Consider the following 22,213-nt stretch of genomic DNA (forward strand, 5'->3'; position numbering starts at 1 on the left):
ACATGTTTTTGAACATATATACATATACACATATATACATATATGCATGTTCATGTATACTGTGCAGTGGAAAAATCTTCATAGTTTCCTGCTAACCCTTGTGATGGACAGTTCCTATGTCTGTAGTGACTGAATTTCAAAATCAGTGGCTGACAACAGAAAACACTATTAGTTTTGGAACTCATATTTGACCATCTTTCAGAACCTGACAGTGACCCATTCATGATCACCCTTCCCTAAAATGTCTGATTTAGAAGCTAGTGAGTGTGCCTACATATCTCCTTACCACGCTTTCCGGTCTTTGCTTCCCCACCACTCCAGGGAAAGTGTGCTACCAGCTGGATACTAATTGGGTTTGGTTTGGTTTGGTTTGTTCCAAAATATTATTCATGCCATCCCTTCAGTTAAGGTCTCTTTAAAGATAAACAGGGATTTGAATTCAGGCAACAGAGCCTCAATCTACCTAGTATATTTTGAGTTTTAAATATGTTTGTCTGGCTTTTAATTATCTGACCATAGAAGACATACTGAAAAAAACTCCCCAAAACACTCTCTGCACATCAGGTAAGGGCAGTTTTCTACCTTAATGATTCACAAGTCCTTTCCACTATATAACCTCATGGTTATTACTAAGCAGATGAAAGCATCCATGGCTAATTGTCTACGTCTGCCATGTGCCTCAGTAACATGTCTGTGTATGTACTGGTGATATTTTCCATCACTGTCATTGCTGTGAATGTCATTGTGAATATGAAGCTTGGGTATTGTGTGGAACAGGAAGTGCATTAGGATGTTGATCTCCTTTGTTGTTTTGTTGCTAACTTGCTTTGACTTACTTTTACATTTACATTTGACGTTTCTATCCATAACACCTATGAAATGAAGTTCAAAGTTTTAATACTGATAAGCAGCAGTGATAAGCTTTGGCATTTCATTGGTAGAAACAGCATTATTAGTCTGAAGGGTTTTTTATTTATTTTTTTAACCCAAGAAGGAAAGACAAAAGTCATGAGTGGCAGTTTTGTCTGACTTTTCTGAGCAACAGAAAAAAGGCAACTTTGTGTTCAAGATCATAACCTGGCTACTTAGAAGGAGAGGTTAATCTAATAGTATTTGTTGTACATAAAATGTGTTTGGAGAGGATTTCTTTGTGCTTAGATCAATTACCTTATGAAGATAGGGAAACCACATCTTCCATTACTGCTTAACATGAATTAGTAAATAAACATGCAAGCAAACAAGGTGCATTCTTGTGAATACTGAGTTCAATAAAATAAATATGACTAAGGAAAAGTTGCAAATATAGACAGACTGCAACTGATTTTAACTCAAATAAATAAAGTTTTGATCAGCTCCACTTGCAGCAATTCCAGGTGAGACTAGATGTTTGGATATGACATAAAGATTTTGAACAAATAACTTGCTGTAGCTTTATTCTGATGTTCCTGTATTGCTCACAAACTGGTTCTTGCTTACACAGCCCTATAATACTTGCTATACATATTTATGAATAAGAAGTGCAGTGTCACTAATCACTGTTTGTCCTGGGTGTCTAAGCAGGATAAATAATTTCAAAATACAAAGAAGGTTTTATAAGTCATGCATGAACTAAGTCTATTTTTTTAAAGAAAAGAGATGTTACAGATTCTTATGCAGAAGAACATGTCTTGTGGAAGAAGATCATATTTTTTGTGAAGGCAATAAAGCATTCAGATGTCATTGTCAATTATTTTTATAAGAAGATTGAATACTTTTCCTGATTATATTTTTATTTGCAGGAAAGTACAGAGGGGAATAGAAGGCTATTATTATTAGTTACATTGTGCCTGCCTGTGAATCAATAAATAGTTCAATCATAAAGAAAATTAACTAAACATTTATATTAGTTCAATGGCAACTTGATTGTATTGGAGAAAATATAAATCTAATCAAAATCCCTAGTTTGATTGTGCTGCTAAAAAACCTGTTCCTTTCTGTGAAAATTCCTAGGGGAACAGATATAGGCAATAGCTGTGAAACTTTAAAATACTGTGATTTTTATATATTTTGCTGTTTGCTGTGACCCACAAGATAAAGAATATGAAATGTTGGTTAGATTTAGTTTTTAAGCCAAAGAAGTGTTTTCAGATAGTAATGAATTGTTTTCCCAAAGAAAAATGAAGTGTTTTCATCAAAACAGAAATTTGAAAGGATACAGACTTTCATACAAAGGCAGGTGGTATTCAGCAAACTTGTTACATGTCTGGAAAGAAAGATGAAATAGGAGGCAAAACAGGGTCATTAAAACAATGACACAGGTCACCATGTGTGTAATAGATTATTCATGGTATAGACTTATAATTCAATAAGTTGTAGTTTTTTTTATTTGATCTGTGAATTTTCTACTTGTATTCTCTTTCTTCTCTTCTGCTTATATATACAGGTAAAATACTTTGTAATTCCAAATACCTGCTTTAAGGACAACTCTGTCTTATCTTTCACCTCTACATGAAATCAACAAGAGAGAAACCACACTTTTTCAGTAAACACCTATATCACAGCACTTTATGCTAGCAACTTGTAATGACATATTTAAATTATCCATATTATTTGGCTTTTTATTCATAGATCAAAAGGGAAAAAGCCCAAGAAATGTAACCATATCTTAAGAATTTTGCATGTTTACCACAGCATTGGCAAGACCTATTACAAATGTCCATTTTTCGGTAGGGATGCTTTGTCAATTTGATAACATTTTTTCGTTATATCAGTTTTTTCCTCCACAAGTAGATTTTGCATGTTTAATAGATTTGATGGGTTTATTGAGGTTAATTCATTATGTGAAACATGAACTTTATGCATTTTGATTTTCTGCACATTTTTCAAATAGGAGACACCTTAGTTTTCATTGCCATTCCATTTCCTTCTTGAGGAATAGTATACTTAAAAAATACTCATTTTCCCAATAATCTACTTTAAGATTTCTCTCAATTTCTATATTATTCCCTTTCCTCTCTCCCCAAATAATGCTTGACACCTTGCTGGCAGCAAATGTTAAAGTGACTAATTACGTTATATCCTCTGCAAATGTAGTGTGGTAAAATTCAGGTAAGAAAACTCATTTCTGGCAGAGCCCTGGCTTCAGGAACCAGGTCACTAATACACAGTACCTGGATGGGGAAAGAGCCCTGGTCTTTGATTGATGTAATGTGAACTGCATCGAAAACATCCTGCTCAGCTTTCAGCTGAAGGCAAAGACTCTATATGTGTGTAGCCTCCAGCAAAATGCAAGTGAATTAACCAGGAGACAGTGGAGAGAAGCTTGAGGATTAATGTAATTTTGAAAGGGTCATTAAAAAAATTTCCAGCAATTCACATAGCATTAAGGAATTATCATGGTCAGAGCATTGCTGTTTCATAAAACTGGAATACTTTATTTGGCAATAGACCTATAGGTAAACGTATAAATCGCTCAAATGAAAAAAAATAAAAACCAGTTTTAATGTTTAATATGCAATTTCTATCAAGAGAATATATTCTAAATTTTCACTGTTAAAATATTCAGAAGCACATGGAATTAGTTCTGAAGTTAAATTACCAAATCATGTTTGTTAAGAATATGCTTTCCCTGTTAGAGTTTCTGCAGTGACAAGACTATTTCAGGCAAATGCAAGACATCATATTGTGACCTTTTACCAAACAGGCACTTCTCATAATCGTAATTGCCTTGGGCTAGTGAATGCTACTATTACTCATTTTCACAATAATTGTGCCCATATTTAAAAAGATGTGTCATACGTCTTGAATGCCCAATTTACAATAGTTTGGTATGATTACAGCTAATTAAATCAGATGAGAAAACTGTACTTAATCATGTTAATTGCTTGAATGAAAAGATTCAGAAATTTGTGGATAAGACCTATAAAGTATTTCCCATATTCTCACTGTGAGCCCAGACGGGGAGGTTTTTTTTTTTTTCTTCAAGTCTTGTACCCAGTATTGTTCACAGTTTTGGGAAATGGAGATCTCTTGCTGATTTTTCTTCATTAAAATAATAATTAAAATAATTTTCTTCATTAATTAAGCATTTCTTTTTCTTTATCATGCAAGTTTTTTTCAAAATATCTAAGTCAACGATGCCTACCAGGAAAAAAAAAAACAAACACCAAAAACATCCATCCATCCTCTCAGCTGTTACCCCTGCATTACAGTTAGGAAAAAAGTTTTGAGTTGCAACTATATCTTTGAAATTTTATTTCCATTTTTGTTTTGTTCTGGGGCCTTAGACATCCACTCATGAAAAAACCAACTTCCATCAGAGGAGCTCCAAGCTGATGAGTTAGTTTCCTCGGTGAACCTGTTACTACAGATAAAACAAGAACAGGCTACTGGGTTTGCACCAGTTGACACACTGTGAGACTGGTCTCAGATTGGACCAACTGGCCAGGAGGCAGAGCCTGCCCTCTGCAAACCAGTAGGGAAGCTGGAAGCACTGCTTATGGTTTTAGTTAAGTCCTCTATGTCTGTCTAAAGAGCTGAGGGTCCTGCATAAAGATCCACTTTGAAAATCTGTGGAAATTATATCTGCTGAGGAGTTCAATGTTTGAATGTAAAATACAGACAAAAGTGCTGAGCAGCTAGAAAATCTTTAGGAAAAATTAATATATTTAAGAAGTTACCTTATGTCAGAGTAGGTTAATACTTCTATAAGTACATAATTCTTAGCAGATGGAAGGACAATGGGGGTTTTGCATATTTTAATTTTCACTTCTCAAAAACAGCAATTCTTTCTGCTTATGGACAGAAGCTATCAGACAATCTATTTTATTTCCTTGAATGTCCTACTTTCATTAGAGGTCAGTGTTATTTGTCTACTCATTGTTCAAAGTTTTACTCATCCTAGCATTACAGAAATGTGGCATTGTAGTTTTTAACACTATCTGACCATCATCAGTTTATGAACAGGTTATCAACAGACAATTAACAGTATCTGCAGACTTGCAGATCTATACAGACAACAGCTTACAGAGAAGAGTAAAAAAAGCTTATTAATGAGGTAAAATCATTTTACTAAGTGCATCTTAAGGTGCATTTACAGTAATAAAAATGCTAGCATGCATGTAAATGATCTCACAATATCTGACTGTTCTTAACTTCAAAGTAACTTTTTCTGACATTGATTTATAAAATGAAGGAAGTCTATTGTATGAAATAATTCTTGAGATTAAAAACATATTTTAAAGGTTCCTACGTCTGCTGCCAATGCTCAGCTATTAAAAGCTTGGCTACCACTCACAGACAGCTTTTAATAAGTCTGTTTTTTTCAAATAATGACAACACTTGGCAGAGAAATTGGCCCTTATTGTAGTGTAAAAAGTTTAGCAGTCAACAACCTATTTTAGAAAAGTTTGAGAACCTAATTTTCATGTAAGTTCATATGGCAGAACTCCAGCATGAAGTCCTTCACTTGTGGGCAAAACAAAAGTGGATGGGAACAAAATTCTTCACTCAAAACATCTTAACTATAGCAAATACAGCAAGATGAATTGGAAGATGAATTGAAATTCATTAATATAACAAAAATTATTTCTTTAAGGTTCTTTGAACATGAGTTGATTATTTTGCTTTGCTTTGAGCAGGGGTTTCAGGCAAGATAACCTCCAGGGTAAAGTCCTTTCCAGCCTCAACCAACCTGTGATTCTGATATTTCACACAATAAGTTCACTCTTACAATCCTCTTTGAAATACCCACATGTCGATAGGGTATTCTGATTAATGTATGAATAAGACACTGGATATTTCCAAAATATACAGTTTTTCAGTGATACTTTCTATTCAAAAAGATTAATTGCAGCCTGCTTTTACTATCTTTACAATATTTCTTTGTGCAATGTTTTTTCAAATCTGTCCAACTTTGTACTTGACAATTTTCTGTCAAGGTTTTCTATATACTTATACTTTTTTTCTTTTCCTTGCACTGCATTGTTTGTTCTCTGATGTATATGGTTTGTTTTGGTTTGAAGCATGTACCGATAAATCTACTTTCTCACCTTTCCCTTTAAAAAACAAGAAGGTAGGAGCAAATAAGATGTGCATACATCAAGGAACATACATTCACTGTGTGAATATCCTTTTGCCTTCCACATTTGCTTCCTAGTATGAGGTTTTCCATAGGAAAATTACTATGGCATGGCTCCAGAGTTCTTCCACGCCAAAAGTTCTTTCAATTTCTTTCTTGTTGATTTCTGATAGTTTGGATCCACCTTGTACTTTAAAGCCAGTTATACTCTGAGAATGAAAATACAGTATAATATATGTGACTTCATGTAATTTTTATTCCCTGTTTCTTTACTTATTTTTGTGTTGCTGTTGTAAGTGGAATATATTCATTTCAAATTTATCAGAAGTGAGTCTGGCTGAACAATAATTTAACTTGTAGCATATTGATGAATATTTTTGAAATATACATGAAGGATAAATATATACATATGGAATTGGTTTGGGACACCATCAATACCTGATAAATTCAGTTCTGTCAAAATAAGTAGCAAAGTAATGATAGGGAAAAGCTTCAAGTGCTGCAAGAATTTGAAGAATTGCACTTATACATCAAGCAGTTAACTTCACTAGAAATGTGTGATGTTGCTGTGTTTTCCTCCACTCTCTATGCAAAGTGAATTTGGAAGTAATTTGCTTTCCTTCCTCATTCTTTTTCTCTCTGAAGATATATGACACATAGTCCTAATGCAGAAAGTACCCTTGAGTTTCCTTTTTCTAGAGTACTTTTTCATTCTCTATTGAGCCCCTATTGTGGTGGGTTCAAGATTAGCAATTTGTGATTAGTTCACTCAATGACTAATTTAAATTAGTGCAGTACAGCCTATTAAACTTGCCACCATTCCCTGTTACACCACCTTTTATTGTGTGTTCTCTGGTGCTCAACTCTAAACAACTATAATGAGACTTTTACTGAATTTTTATTGCACAAATAGGAAAGCTTAACAGAGAGAAAGAAAGCGGAGAGGAACCCCATAAAGATGGCATTTCTCAAACTGCTAAAAAAAAAAAGTAATAGCAATCAACTTTTTTAGTTTATTTGAAAAATAGTGTCATTATTTCTTTTTTTGTCACTGATCTGCACTTCAGTGTTTTTTCCCAAGGTTGTATATTATGAATCAGGCATAAGAAGGGCCTGTAGTAGCTTTTGAAATCCAAGTGAAACCCATTTGTGATAGTAAAAACTATGCCATCTTACCTGTATTTTGTAGGATACAATACAGGAGACATCTGCCACATATGCCAGCACCAAGTATTATAGGTAAATTAAACCTCTGTGGGAGGCAATAATTTCTGGATTCTCTGTGGGAGAAGTTATATGGAAGAAAACAACAAATATTGTAACTATACATACCTGAGATATAACTTAGTAGGAAAGAAAATGTTAGAACTGTATTTTTGACTCTTTTTACGTGACACAAGTCTACACCTGTGGGGTACAGTGGCAGCGTGATTTTCAGAGACTTTGAAAATCCATCTATGTGTCTGTCTTCATATTTTAGTAATATAGACCTTTAAAATACTTGTTTCTTATGTTTCAAACCTTATGGAAGATACTGATAAAATTATTATGTAAACCAGCCATATAAAATATAAAAAAAAATAAAATATTATGTAAAACAGCCATATAAAATATAAAACATCCATAAAACCACACTTACCTTAGTGAATACTTGTTTCTATTTGAAGTATAACAAAAAATTGGGGAATCTAGTATTTTTTGTTTTGCTAGCTGTACTGCTTTTTTCCAAGTTTAGTTTACTTTTTCTTGGAATATAGTCCCTCTCTGGAACTACATAGAATACCTGGTTACCTGGGATATGGAAAAGGCTCATGTACTCAACCACTTTTTTAACTTGATCTTCACCATTCTCTTGATGATTTTGGTTGACAAGAACCTCAGTATGACCCAGCAATATGTGCTTACATCCCAGAAGCCAACTGTATCCTGGATTGCATCAAAAGAGGCATGACCAGCAGGTTGAAGGACATAGTTTTCCCCCTCTTCTCCACTCATGAAACCTCACCTGGAGTGCTGTATCCAGCTCTGGGGTCATCAGCATAGGAAGGACATAGACCTCTTGGAGTGAGTCCAGAGGAAGCCACCAAGATGATTAAAGGGATGGAGCACCTCTCCTTTGAGGAAAGGTTCAGAGGACTGGGGTTGTTCATCCTGGAGAAGAGAAGATTCCAAGGAGACCTTATGGCAGCCTTACAGTACCTGAAGGGGGGCTAGAAAAAAATCTGGAGATGAACTTTTTACAGGGTTGTGAGGTGATAAGACAAGGGGAAATGGCTTTAACCTGAAAGAGGGGAGATTTATACCAGATATAATGAAGAAATTCTTCACTGTGAGGCTGGTGAGACACTGGAACAGGTTGCACAGAGAAGCTCATTCCTGGAGGTGTTCAAGGCCAGGTTGGATGGAACTCTGAGCAATCTGGTCTAGTGAAAGGTGTCCCTGCCTGTTTTGAAGGGGTGTTGGAACTAGGTGATCCTTAAGGTTTCTTCCAACCCACTGTGATTCTATGAATGTAATGTAGCAGCAGAAGGTATCACCTGTTGTTCATTTGACTCATAAGATCTCTTTCTCTCTGATATAGAAGCTTCCTGTACTGCCTGTGGAGGCTTTGTGTCCCAACGTTTACTAACTAAATATTAATTGTAACATAGGGCCTATTTTTATTACTGAGAATTTAAGAGTATTAAACAGAGATACCAGTCTTTTGGGTGGACTATTCCTAGCCCATGCACAACATAGCAAAGACATAGCTATTACTGCTGGCTAATAATTTCTATTTGCCTTCTTTCTCAGCTTAAAAGACCCAGAGCCATGTAATGTAGTAGCTACTACACTTAGCTGTTTGTGGAATGAAAATTTATTCCTTGCTATCAAAATGGAACAAAAGGATGAAATATTTCCAAGAGACAATCTCCCAATCAGTATAAGAATGAGTATTTTCTCATGAAAACATTTTTTTCCTATTCTTGCTATAATTTTTATTTGTCATCTGTAAAAATTTCTACATTTCTTATTTGATCTTTTTCTTTCTTTATTATCCAGTAAAAAGAACTTCAGTTCTTATAAGAGTGTTACAGATCTACACTTTTAGGTTCCATACAGGTTTTTTTTTTTATTATCTTGTTGTTGAAGTGGCAGCTATTTTTCTCATTTCTGCAGTATGTCATGTAGTGCACTTTAAACATACAGAGAAAAGTCAGCCACGTAAACAGAATCAAAAAGTACTTGAATGCAAAATGGCTTATGCTGCTACTTTCTACGCAGACTTTGCATTACAACTTTCTTTGGGAAAGAGTCTAACTTACTGGAAAATTGAGTTTTCAGCCAAAGAAAACTTTTCAGGCAAGTCACTTTCTTTCCAGGGATCCAGATTCCTGTTCCTAGGTTTACACAAGCATTATGGTACCAAGTGGGATTTACAAAAGCATAGGAAATAAACAAAAGGGGATCCATATCAAGTCATGAGTTTTTGAGAGCTGGCGTGACACTCAGGCTGCTAAGTATCTACTTCATTTTTGGAAACTGGATTAAGGCTCCTGAATCCCTAATGATATGCTATAGAGAAGTGTTGTGCAGCAGCATGTAGCTCAAGCACTAGAAGCAGCACAGATCTGTCAGCAGAGCACTCTTCCCTCACTCACCAGCATGCTGTGCTGAACTTCTGAAGTAGTCTTTTAGCCCAGACACCTCAGTGTCCTAAAATATCCTTTCTAATGGGGATCATACACCTCTGTATAACACTGAACAGTGCCTCGTAAACAAACTCCAAAATAGATTAGAAAATTCTAACATATTTAGCTGGTCCCTTAGTTGAAAAGGTTTGTGGTATCTTCTACTTTCAGCCTTGATTCAAACCAAAATATTGCAAAAAATAAGGTGCTTGTACCACAAGAACCAAGAAGCAGAAGCCTAGGCAGACAAAGATGAATATTTAGGAGATCTTACTCTAAATGTTATATCAAAAATGAAAAATTTTATTTTAGGCACAGAAATCCCAAAATAATATGTCATGGATTTTCCTTTAGATACTTCTGCCAGGAAATGTACACATTCCAACTGAAAACCTCAGGATTAAAAAGAATCTGAATAACCTTTACTTTTCTGTGTAAACAAGATATACATTCCAATAAAAATCCATCCTTAGGTTCAGAAGAAATAACAGGTTTTGGGAAAACTTAAGGAAAGCCTTGCAATTCTATTTCCTCTACCCTAAGGTATTTGATTATGAAGACAACAGTGCAATAATAATCAAGAGACTTATTGTGAATTTATGATAATACAGATTCTCCAAAGAAATAGGCTGACATAGATTTATAGCCAAAGAAAATTCATATGCTTCTAGCCAGAGAAAACTAATGTGCAGATGCTTTAATAGGCATGAATTTCCTTTAATTAATAAAATTAACTTTGTCCAACCACTATTTTCTGTTTCCAGTGAAGAGTGAGAGAAGATCTATTTGGGGGGGAAAAAAAAAGTTAATTAAAGAGGTAAAATTCTGTCATTGTTTCCCAGTTACATTGCCTGGAAAAAAACCCAAACCAATATGATGCTCATTATTTGCCAGCAACGTGTTTTATCAATTTGTTTGTAATTACAAGAGGGGGATTTGTGTTGTCTGTTTGTTTGTTTTATGTAATAGGAATATTATTTTCAATAAGATTTTCTAGTTTTGTAGTTTGCTTTACAGACATTTTATATATGCACAACTAGATTTTTTTTATGCACCAAGCATTAAATATGGTTGTGTAACTACCACCTCTGGTAACATTTCTGCAGACCAAATGTTTATCATTTCTAATCTCTGTTTGTTGCCAAGTAACCTTATGATATGTGCTAATATAACATCTGCCATATTGGGTTTGTACAGAGAGCTTTCTTTAAAGCTTGGCACATCAAATGGACAATATGTGTCAAATATGATTGTTCTCAGGCACGCTCTCTCTCCACTTATATTGATTGTGTAACTTTTTTGGTTTTAATATCTTATGATAGACCTTGATTTCCTACCTTGTTACTGAAACTGCACAGCTTAGGCTTCAGTCAAGATTTGTACAGAGATAATGCAAACCTGAAGTCCTCTGTGCCAGGAAGAAAACGTGTTTGCTGTTATAATGGGAGGGTCTGTGCACACAGTACAGGACCAGGCAGAACATCTGTATGATAAACTTCAGAGTTGCACAGGGCAATTACTACGTCCACCATCCTGTCTGCTACATAGACACTAACTACTCAGGACATTTGAGGAATTCTCCAGACTTTCTAAACCTAATTGAAAATGCAAATATTTGCTAAAAATTAAATACCAAGTGGAGACCTGTTAGAGACATTTTGGTCCGATGCCCTGCTCAGAACAGGGTCAGTCAGGGCAGGTTGTTGAGGGTCACGTCCAGTTGGGTTTTGAGTATCTCCAGCGATGGAGACACTAAAACATCTCTGGGCAACCTGTTCCTGTGTGTGAACACCTGTGTAGTGAACATTATTCTTCTTGTGTTGAAGGGGAATTTCCTGTGTTTTGTGCCATTGCCTCTCATTTTGTTCCTTAGCACAGCTAGGAAGAGTCTGTTGTCTTGACTTCCCCCATTCCTACATATTTTTTTGCACGTGGACAACATCCCTTTGAGTGCCCTCTTCTTCAGGCTGAGCAGTCTCAGCTCTCTTAGTCTCTCCTTGTCTGAAATGCTCTAATCCCTTAGTCTTACTGGCCACCCTTCATTGTCCTTATGTCTGTATCTCCCTTGTACTGGAGAGTCCAGCACTGAAACAGCTCTCCAGATGTATCTCCAGATGTATCTCATCACAGCTGAGCAAAGGGGAAGAATGACCTTCAACCTGCTGGCCCTGCTCTCTTTGATGCAGCCCAGGGTGTTGTTGATCTTCACTGCTGCAAGAGCACATTGCTGGCTTAGGGCTAATTTGTTCTCTGTGAATCCAAGGTCCTTCCCTGCCAATCTGATTTTCAGCTGTTTCGCTCCTGGACTGAAATTTGGAGTTACTACTCCCCAGAGACAGGACTTGGTGTTTCATCTTGTTGAACTTCATGAGGCTCCTGTCAGACCATTTCTCCAACCTTTCAAGGTCCCCTGAATGGCAGCACACTCGTCTCGTTTGGTCATCAACTTCCCAGTTTTGTGTTCTGTTATCCGGGTCAATAAAGAAGATAAACAGTGTTGAACCAGCACTGATCCTTGGGATACACTGCTGGTACAGCCTCCAGTTAGACTTTGTGCTGCTGGTTGAAGCCCTCTTTAGTGCAGCAGTTCACTCAGTACATGTATATCACTATCCATGTACTTAGTCCATACCTCACAAGTTTGTCAGTGAGACAAAAGCCTTGCAAAGTAATAACCACCATCAGCTTCTGTCTGCAGGCTCACTTAGCCAGTCATCTTGTCACTGAAGGCTACCAGATTAGTTAACCATAATTTTCCCTTTTTAAATCCATGCTGACTACTCCTAATCATCATCTTGTTCTTAATGTGCTTGGAAATGGTTTTCAGGCCTATTTGTTCTATCAGCTTCCTAGGGATCAAGGTAAAGCTAACCAGTCTGTGTTCCCAAGTTCCTCTTTCTAACCCTCTTTGAAGATTAGGAGTGATATTTATTTTCTTGCAGTCCAAAATCTCTCAACTTTAAGACAAAAACCCTTCCTCAATGGAGCAGATCAAAAAAAGCCACCCCAGAGAACAAAAAAGACCAAGTACTCTCAATGAGAAGTGCAAAAAGAAAAATACAAAAGCCTTCTCACTGTTCATAAAAGTAGAAATCATGGATTTTTTTCAATTTTTGGGTCACGATAATGTCCAAATTTCTAGCAGAGCAAAAGCAGATTCACAAGACTTAATCACTGAAATCACCTGGAAAACAAATGAAAGAGGTTTATAACTCTAAGAAGGAACTAGAACAGAGAGAATTAGACCAAGTCACCTTGTAAATCAGATGATTTTTAAATAAAGGAACAGAATTAAAAGGTTGACTTCAAGTCCTGAAAGTGAAAACTCTATGAAATATGTAAAACCTTTAATTGCAAGGCCTTTAAATGTCAGATCATTGGAAGAGTTGAAGTGGTCAGGGTGCATTGGGTCCTATTCCCTTTACAAGGCTTCCTCAGAGGCTGAGAAATCTTACTTTGAAATGTCAGCATTATCAGCAAAAAGATTTAATTATGAAAGAAAAAAAGCACAGAGTATCTAGAATTTGCATTCAAAGGTCGTGAACTACTGTATTTCTAAGAAGTATCTGCCCTAACTCTCAAAGAAGGAGAGAATAATAAAAGCAAGGCAGGAACAGTTTCACAGCATTACCATTCAGTTTCTAAAATCAGTATTTCACTGATGCTACTTTCAATGAGGTACTTTAAATTGTGGCTGGAAAAGCTTCCAGGCAGACAAAAACCTGGGAATGCTGGTCAATAGACAACTGAACATGAGCCAACAGTGTGCCCAAGTGACCAAGAAAGCCCATGACATCCTGACTTGTGTCAGAAATTGTGAGTCCAGCAGGACCAGGGCAGTGATTGTCCCTGTGTACTCGGCACTGGTGAGGTCACATCTTGAATCCTGTGTTCAGTTTTGGGCCTCTCACTGCAAGAAAAACATTGAGGTCCTGAAGTGCGTCCAGAGAAAAGACATTGGAACATGGGGAAGTGATGGAGTCACCACTGCTGGAGGTACTTAAAAAACCTGTTGATGTGGCCCTTAGGGACATGGCTTAGTGGTGAACTGGGCAGTGATGGGTAAATGGTTGGACTCAATGATCTTAAAGGTCTTGTCCAACCTCTATGACTCTGTGATTCTAAAATGCAGTCCATTTACTTGGTTTTGAAATCTGAGACAGAATATACAAATAATAGGGAAAAAAAAAAAAGAAAAAAACTATTGCTAAATTTCAGGGGGAAATTATAATGATTGTGAAAAGATTGAGGACAAGAAATAACAGTGAATACTTAAATTCAATGTCAAGTGTCAAGGTGAGGCTGAAGAAGGAAATGCAGATATCACTGAATAATTGGACTGTATAAATGAGATTTTCTGGGGGTCATCTGTCAATAAGAATACAGTAATTGTTAAGAAAATGTATATTTGGTCTAGTCACAGAGAATATAACCTCATAATACTTCCATCCCCATATTTTCTGTATTTTAACCCAGAGATAAAAGGAAAGAGAACAGATTAAGGTAATGATATAAGAAGGGAATCTATGATGATATGCAGAAAAATTTTAATAGTGTGTTGCAGAATGCTTGCTTGCTGATAATGTGTATCCGGCTTTTCTTAACTGTTTGACTAAATCTCATGGTTTACATAACTCTCTGTTTTGCTTCATGAATATGACATCTATTCAGGTGGCCCAGGTGTTAAGAGCACTGGGTATATTTCTATTTATTTCACAAGCCTTTAAAAACATACCCCTTCACTGAAGACTCTTCTAAACAAAGGCATAACCTAACATGTAGATATAGGAGCAAATTCCCTGATGGGTTATAACTGCATTCCTGCTGGTGAGCTTCATCATTAAGCTGAAATATCTGAGGATCTACTGGTGGAAGTGCTCTTTGTTACATCATTTAATTATTTTGTTAACAAGAGCTTTTATCTTCATTAAATGCACTGATAATATATCATCTGCTTTTTTATAGCAACAACAGCAGCAACCATCTCTCTTTTTTTTGGGTTTTTTTTCAGATCATCTGACACCTCTTACATACAAGTGCAGGGACATGCAGATGGACCAGGCTTTAGCATACAGATAATGCAGAAAGACCAGGCTTTATATTGACATCCTTTTCACAGATCTACCTAGAAAATCTCGTTTCCATTATCTTGCTTTAGGGATCAGTTTTGTACAGAAAGTGCTGTAGTGCAGAGAAACTTTATGCAAGAGAGAAAAATAAATTTGGGTGTTTTAGATTCTTTAATATTTTTATTAGTATTTTCGTATTTTGGGTCTTTTTTTTCTGTTTTTTTTTTAATAGGGCTTCTGTGGAAAAGGGGGAATCCTGTCTCTATAATTAAACATCTTTTAGCATCAAAGCCTTGCTTTATTCCTTCCCTTCTTCTTTGTAAGATCAATATATAAATTCTAGGTCTAGCCAAACAGAAGGAGACCAATACTATCAGGATGTTAGACTGATATTTCACTCAAAAGTTTGACTACCTATACTCTTTGGTTCTTTTGTATTTCAAGACACTATTAACACCTGCCATGGCAGCATTTTGATTATTTGTACTTTTTCCATGGAGATGATCACTGGGAAATGTCACTGTGTGTTCAAGAAAACTAACATCTTCTCTGAAGTCCTAGAGGTAGCACAAGTGTCACATCAGATTCAATTAGCAATGAGCAGATACTGAAAACCCCAACACCTGGCTGAATTCACTCTTCTGCAGTATTCAATGTTGTTGCTAACCACAGGGGACTCACAGGCTTAAAACATCTTAAAAGGCTTCTTGGAAATATTCCTCCTGTCTTTTAGATTTCATTTTAAGCAGTGCCTCTTTTCTACATGCATCATGGAAACTTTTGCATAATAACAGCCTCCTAATTAGTTACCAGTTTAGCTGCTTCTACACTTTCTTACAGGAAGGGCTAATATTCTATTGAACGCATTACATAGATCTTTATAGGAGAATTTTCTTATGTAAAAAAATTAAGGATTGTAACCACTTTGGAAAAAACATCAGCAGAAATTATTAGGTATGAGAAATAAAGACCATTTTCATTTGTATGCCCAAGGCAATAGGAGTGGGAGATTGTTTTGGGTTTTTTTCATATGTGGTAAAAAGTCAATGAGACCGACATAAACTGAGAAAAGAGAGACACTTCTTTGTCTCTCAATGCAAGATTTATGGGAACATTTCAGAAGATAAAAGCTGATCTTCAGTCAGTCATAGTGATAACTACGCCACATTAGACAGATCATTTACTGTCATATGCCTATGGCTTCACACACATATCTTCAGTATCCTTGTATGTATCTGCCCTCAGCTTGAACTGCCTGATTCAGAGTTCACACAGTGAAGCAGAATATTCTTAGAGGACTGCTGTGCAATTCATGGCATACATGATTTTAAATGATGCCCTTGTGAATGACAACTAATCTGAATGAAACTGAGAACTGAGATTTAAGGTTGTTAGAAGGCTCAAACATGTATAAAGAGTTCCCCTCTTATGAAGGACCATGCCATATATTTATTTTTTAAAAGGCAGAGATTTCTCTAGAGATATATCTGAATACGTATGGATATACCTATGTAAGGAGGAATAAAAAAAAAGCCCAATACCCTTGCATTGCATTACTTTTTTTTTTTGCTCTGAGGAACCTCAGAGTTCTCAATATGAATATTCATCTGGACAGTGACTGTGTAGATTAATGTTTCAAGAGTGCAGCTTCAGGCTGCACATAATTAATTTTATTGCAATCTACTGTAGACTACTGCTACTGCATTATTTCTTTTACAGACATTACTATTAAAAAGAGAAAGGCGTTACTATTAAAAAAGAGAAAACAAACATGAAAGTGTACATCGGTGTTTTCCAAGGCACTGGAATTATCAACTGACATGCTGTAGTTTTTCCTTCTATTCTCATAATTACTTATGATTCCTAAATATGGGCATCAATTTCATCATTTCATAGCCGATGGCATTTCAATGAGTGTGCTTGATTTCAAGAGCTCGCTTATGAAGTAGACACGTAAACATAGCAATCTAAACCTCAAATTCATTGTTTTACTCTCATTTCAAACCTTCTCCACTGCTGTTGGTATAAGATTATCGTGCTTGAAATGCTTGAATAAATGCTGAGATGTGGTAGTTGGAGGGGTGAGCACACCACATGCACTTCACAGCCAGGCAGGGGCCGACTCTTGAGAGCACGTGGAGCAGGCAGCAGTGCCAGGCACCGTCACAAAATCATAGAGTGGTTTGGGTTGGAAAGGGCCTTAAATACCATCCTGTTTCAACACTCCTGTCATGGGCAGAATCACCTTCCACTAGAGCAGGTTGCTGAGGGCCCCATCCATCCTGGCCTTAAACACCACCAGGGATGGGGCATCCACGACTTATCTGGGCAACCCATTCAGCTTTATAGGCAGGCAGACCTGATATCCCTTCTCTGATAGAAGTGCCTTGTTTCCTCAGTCATTTACCTGTGACAAAATTGGCACCATGATGAGAGGAGAAAAATAAACACAAGCTCAGAAAAATAGAGGAAGGTACATCAGAATGAGGAATTCTCTTAAGTTTCTACAGGCAAACCAATAGGTGGGGCATCTTTTTGAACTGTGGGGTGAATTCAAAGAAATAGCACAGACTTCAAGAAAAGAACTCCATGTTTTTGATTTCCCTTGATTTCAAAGTGTAGGAATATTTTACCTTTACATAGTAATGAATTCTTTCCCCTGCTTAATCCTGTGCTATAGTTGTATCTTCCAGGGGCATGGCAGTGTTTTCTTCTAAAAATGGTCTAAGTTCATAAACACAAGAGATTTAATTTCGTTGTATTATCTCAAATCTCAGAAAAATCAGAAGGATTTTCATTCTCAAAAAGTAATTTTTACTTCAATAAAATGGCTGAATAATGTATGTTCTAAAATATATATAGCTCAGACTGGCCAAGTAAGGCAGCTATTAATGCAAATGTTTGCCTTTGAATGAAATATCCAGATAATAAACTGTCTTTCTGAGTTGCAGACAATCCCACACAACCCTGTCTTTCTTTAAGAAATTAAAAATGTTTTTAATTATTTTCAAGGGAGAATCTTAGAGCATTTTGTAAAACAGACGTGAATACAGATCTTTGGAATTATCAGTTTTCTATTATAAAGCTTGGGACTTGTCTACCTCGCATTGGTCTTTTTAGCCATCAATGCGCTTGCAGCAAGCGTGGGTAGAGCCCTTCTCAAATCTTTGTTCACGAAGCCTAGTCATGATGATGATGATGATTATAAAACTTGTGCCTTTGAAGCAGTTGCACTTTGATGTCCGGATTAGTGCTATTTTGATGTGCAGTTTGAGCTAAGATTTCTTCATTACATGTGTTTGATTCTAACCTGTGCCAGTCTCTTCAAATAACAGTGTTTTTCATAGAGCAAATGTATTTATGTAGCATGTGACCGTGTGCATCTAAAGCTAAAGCAGCAGCATAGGGAGATGAGTATGGAGGTAGGTGGCTGATCTAAAAATAATATATTCTGGATAGTTTCCAGTAGGGTGAATGACTGTGGTTGCTCTCAGTTTCATTACCACAAGACAAATTGTTCAATATATTTCAAATGTACATCCAATCTGATAGACATGGAATGTAAATTCAGGCACTTTTTCTCTGAGCAGGATCAATATGTCTGCAGTTGAATGGTGTCTCTGAAGTAAAATATTAATTTTTAATAAAGCCTCAGAATCAGTTACTTCACCTTTTAAAAAAAAAAAACTTTAGTTTGTTTCTAATAAAACCCAAGTTTGACAATTCAAAAATAAGATGAACTGTGAACTTCATTTGTGATCAACTTTTTTTTTAAAGGCATTGACCTGTCAAACCCTTTTTTTTTTTTTTTTTTTTTTTTTTTTCTTGAGAGGAATAGACCATTTTTGGTTACCTTTTCTGGGATAACATTCTTGACTCTTAAGTGGGGCAAGAAAAATCTCAAAAAAACAAAAAAAAGACAGTGAGAGACGAGAGAGGGAGAAGTAAATCTGTGTATCAGTAGATAATAATATCCAGAAACTAAGATTCTTGCCAAGAGACTTGAGAATTCCCTCACTCAAGAATAGGAATCTGAGCACTCTGTTCCTCCTGTATGACAACCATGTTGATAAGTACTACCTGGTGGGAAGAGGATTTTCTCTTTTTATTTTTAAACATATTCAAAAGAATTCTTGTTCTTTGCATGCAGTACAGAACAGGAAGTACTTTGAAGTCATGGATATTTTTGTAGGACATGAAAATTATTGCCTTCCTGCATCTATTTATTAATAAAAAAAGAATAAAAGGTATTTAACTTGTTTAAGAGACCAGATGGAGTTGTGAGTTCTTGCTATTTAGTAAAAGTTTAGGAAGAAAGGATTGAATCGTGGTTTTACTGTTTAATTTAGTAGTTAATTGTGCCTCAATATATCCATCTGAAATATCACTGGGTTTGAAGAACCTCTTGCATAGTGGGTTTACCCAGTTATGAAGTCATTCCCCATGGTTTGAAGGGCATGAAAGAGCTTATAGGTCTACTCCAGAGTTTCTGAACTAAAGGAAGATTGCAGGAACTCTGTGTGTCCATTAATGTTGCTATCTGTGGAGAGTCTGAACTTGAAAGGCAGAGAGGCAGATGGAGAAATTGTCACCTCTGCATCAGGCCACAGGGGTCGATATCCCGGAAAATACATATGTTTTCAGGCTAAGACATAGATTAAAGAAGAGACACTAAAGGTGTTGATTGACTGAAGACAACTTTCAAATCACCTTGGAAAAACTGATATTTTAAGAATATCAAGTTAATAAAATTATTTTTCTTGCCTGTGTTACCCACATTCACGGTATTTCCCTACAATCTCAAGCTTTGAAATGCAGAATACCTAGGGTTACTTTCACTTTTCCAAGCAAGGGAAGGACTTAGCCCTGGGAAATTGTAGTATAGAGATACTCACAACAGTGTGAGGTTGGTAGACATTAAAAGGAACACAACAATGGAATATGGATATTTTCTCCTTTTAGAGATATTAGAATTGTGCTGTCTTACAAAGCATTAACTCTTACTGGCCAGAAATATTGTTAACTCTCCCTTTGAAATAAGTGTATGACACAGTTATCTTCTGATATATATTTCTTTTACTGTTGATTAGAGGTTTTATGTACCCCTGGGTGATGGGACAGACTGCATTCTCAGCAAAATGGGAGGAATGGGTGGCAAAGTAAAGAGCAGGGACGCACTTTCAGGAGGTCTTGACAAGTTGGAGAAAGTCATGGAGTCCAGCAAAGGCAAATGCAATGTCTTGATCTGGAATTGGAATAACCCCCTGCTGCAGTGCAGAACCGGGGGCTGACTGAGTAGGAAAAGACTTTGCAGCAATAGTCCTGTTAGCTCAGGTGAACAATAAGCTGAGCATGAGTTGGCAAAGGCCAATTGCACAGGTCTTGGAAGGAATTTAGCTAGCATGTCCCTGAAGGTGATCCTTTACATTTATTTAGTATCTGTGAAGCCACACCTGGAATACCGTGACAATTCTGGACTCTCTGCTGTACAAAAAGATATGGATATACTGGACTGAGTCCAGTGCAGGGCCAGAAGGTGGCTGGGGGCCGGAACACCTGAACTGGTGAAATCTCCATCCACTGAGAAGTTCAGAACATGACTGGAGGTCCTGTTAACTTGCTCTGTTGGACCTGCTTCCAACAGGACATTGGATCACTTGGTTTTCAGAGGATACTTCCAGCTCCTTGATTCTGATACACCAGTTATGTGTCTAATTTATTATTTTCAGTAACATTTTCTTTGTTAAATTATTTTTTGAATCTCACAAGTTATAGGAAAATTAAGCTGGGCAAAAATATTATAACTTCATAATTCAGTTGAAGAATGATGTATCTGCATATATTAACATCCTGAGCCTAATAATTTAACAGTATAGAGCCTCTTAGAGACTTGAAGTACAGGTCAAAAGTAATGCTGATCTTTGCTTAAATTGATGAAAAATGCCATCTTGTAATCTACTTATTTGTCGCATTCAGATTAACTCCACAAGTTACTACATCTTTACTTACAGTGAGGGAACTTTGCTCAGAGTTTCAAAACAGATTTAGAACAACAGTGACTCAGAAGACATTATCTGGTGAATAGTAACTGAGTTGAGAATGACAGAACTGCAAAACTAAATTTAAATTCATAGTGGATGCTCAAAAAGTGGCAATTTACTGATGAATTATGGGCCTTTACAGAAAAGTTAAGAAATGGGAATGACTAATTTTACAGTTTAAAAAAAAAAATTAATCCTTTTCCCTTCCACACACTTTAGCCTCCAAGGGGGAATAAAAAACCCAAACCAAACTGAGACAAAAAGAGACAAAAAGAATTAAATTTGCTATAAAGAAAAGTTACAACCCAGAGATGACACCAAAAAGTCTTTCATGGTTGTGGTTCTCTCCAAAGTCTGCAGTGAGAATGATTTCCCATAGAGGATAGAAGTTGTTGTTGGAAGAATGAACTGAAAGAAAGTCTATGGATCAAATACAGTTTTCTCATTCCTGACTTTTGATTTCAGTGATAGATCTGATGGGTCAACATCCCAGACATTTTATGTAAAGCAGAAACATGAGTTCATAGTGTATTACATACTCTGTAATTGCTGAAAAGTTGAAATTAATGCTGTACATTTTAAAGAAAGTTGATAATTTAATAAAAGAGCAGAAGAAACATAGTGAAGAAAATGCAACTGCTGTTCCACTGACAGGAGATGAGTGTGTTTAGTAGATTAAGCCCATACACATATGGATATGCGTGTGTGTGTGTCAGCAAGAAAAGGAGTATTGATTTTGACAAGTTGAAGGGAACAAATATTATAGAGTTATATCAAAATGTCAGATGTATTTTAAATCTGTGACAGCCCATAATCTGTGTTAGAAACTGAAGTAGGAATTAATGTTGAAAAGCAAAATATCAAAATGTTGCAGGTGACTAAAAAAGTTAGAACTTTCCCATGAATATTTATTACCAGTATTAAAAAATATAAATTATCTTTTTTTTTTATATGACATGCACTCACCTGTCGGAGATAGTAAAGAGAACACTTCCTAGTAGCAACAAAAGTAGTAATAATCAATGTCACTTCTATGAATTAAGTATACAGATTATAAATCTAACAGAATAGCTGCACTATTTGGACGCATAGTTTGAACACACTTCAACAACCTTCAGAAGGTTTTTGACCACTACAAAACTCTTTCTATTCCACAATTGGCATAAATCTACTAATATGTCAGGGTAGATCAAAAGGGAGGAGGGAAGCTGTCTGATTGGGATTCTTGACATTATGTCATTGTATCCATCCCTTGGATTTTGAAAACTAAACCTTTTTCTAGTACTCCACTTTACTAAGTCTCAGTACTGGTAATATCTTTTTAAATAGAATTTTCATAAACTATTCAAAATTGTTTTACAGTAGCAAAGTTTG

At 36.1% G+C, this 22,213-nt stretch overlaps 1 protein-coding gene across 4 annotated transcripts in view; it reads left to right on the forward strand.

Annotated features, from left to right (window-relative positions):
* Positions 1 to 22,213, forward strand: part of IL1RAPL1 (interleukin 1 receptor accessory protein like 1) — a 706,285-nt gene that overhangs the window by 508,455 nt on the left and 175,617 nt on the right. The gene's annotated exons all lie outside the window — the stretch shown is intronic.

Source organism: Myiozetetes cayanensis, unplaced genomic scaffold (genome assembly GCF_022539395.1).
Source record: "Myiozetetes cayanensis isolate MyiCay16 unplaced genomic scaffold, myiCay2020 scf5-8, whole genome shotgun sequence".
NCBI classification, from domain to species: domain Eukaryota; kingdom Metazoa; phylum Chordata; class Aves; order Passeriformes; family Tyrannidae; genus Myiozetetes; species Myiozetetes cayanensis.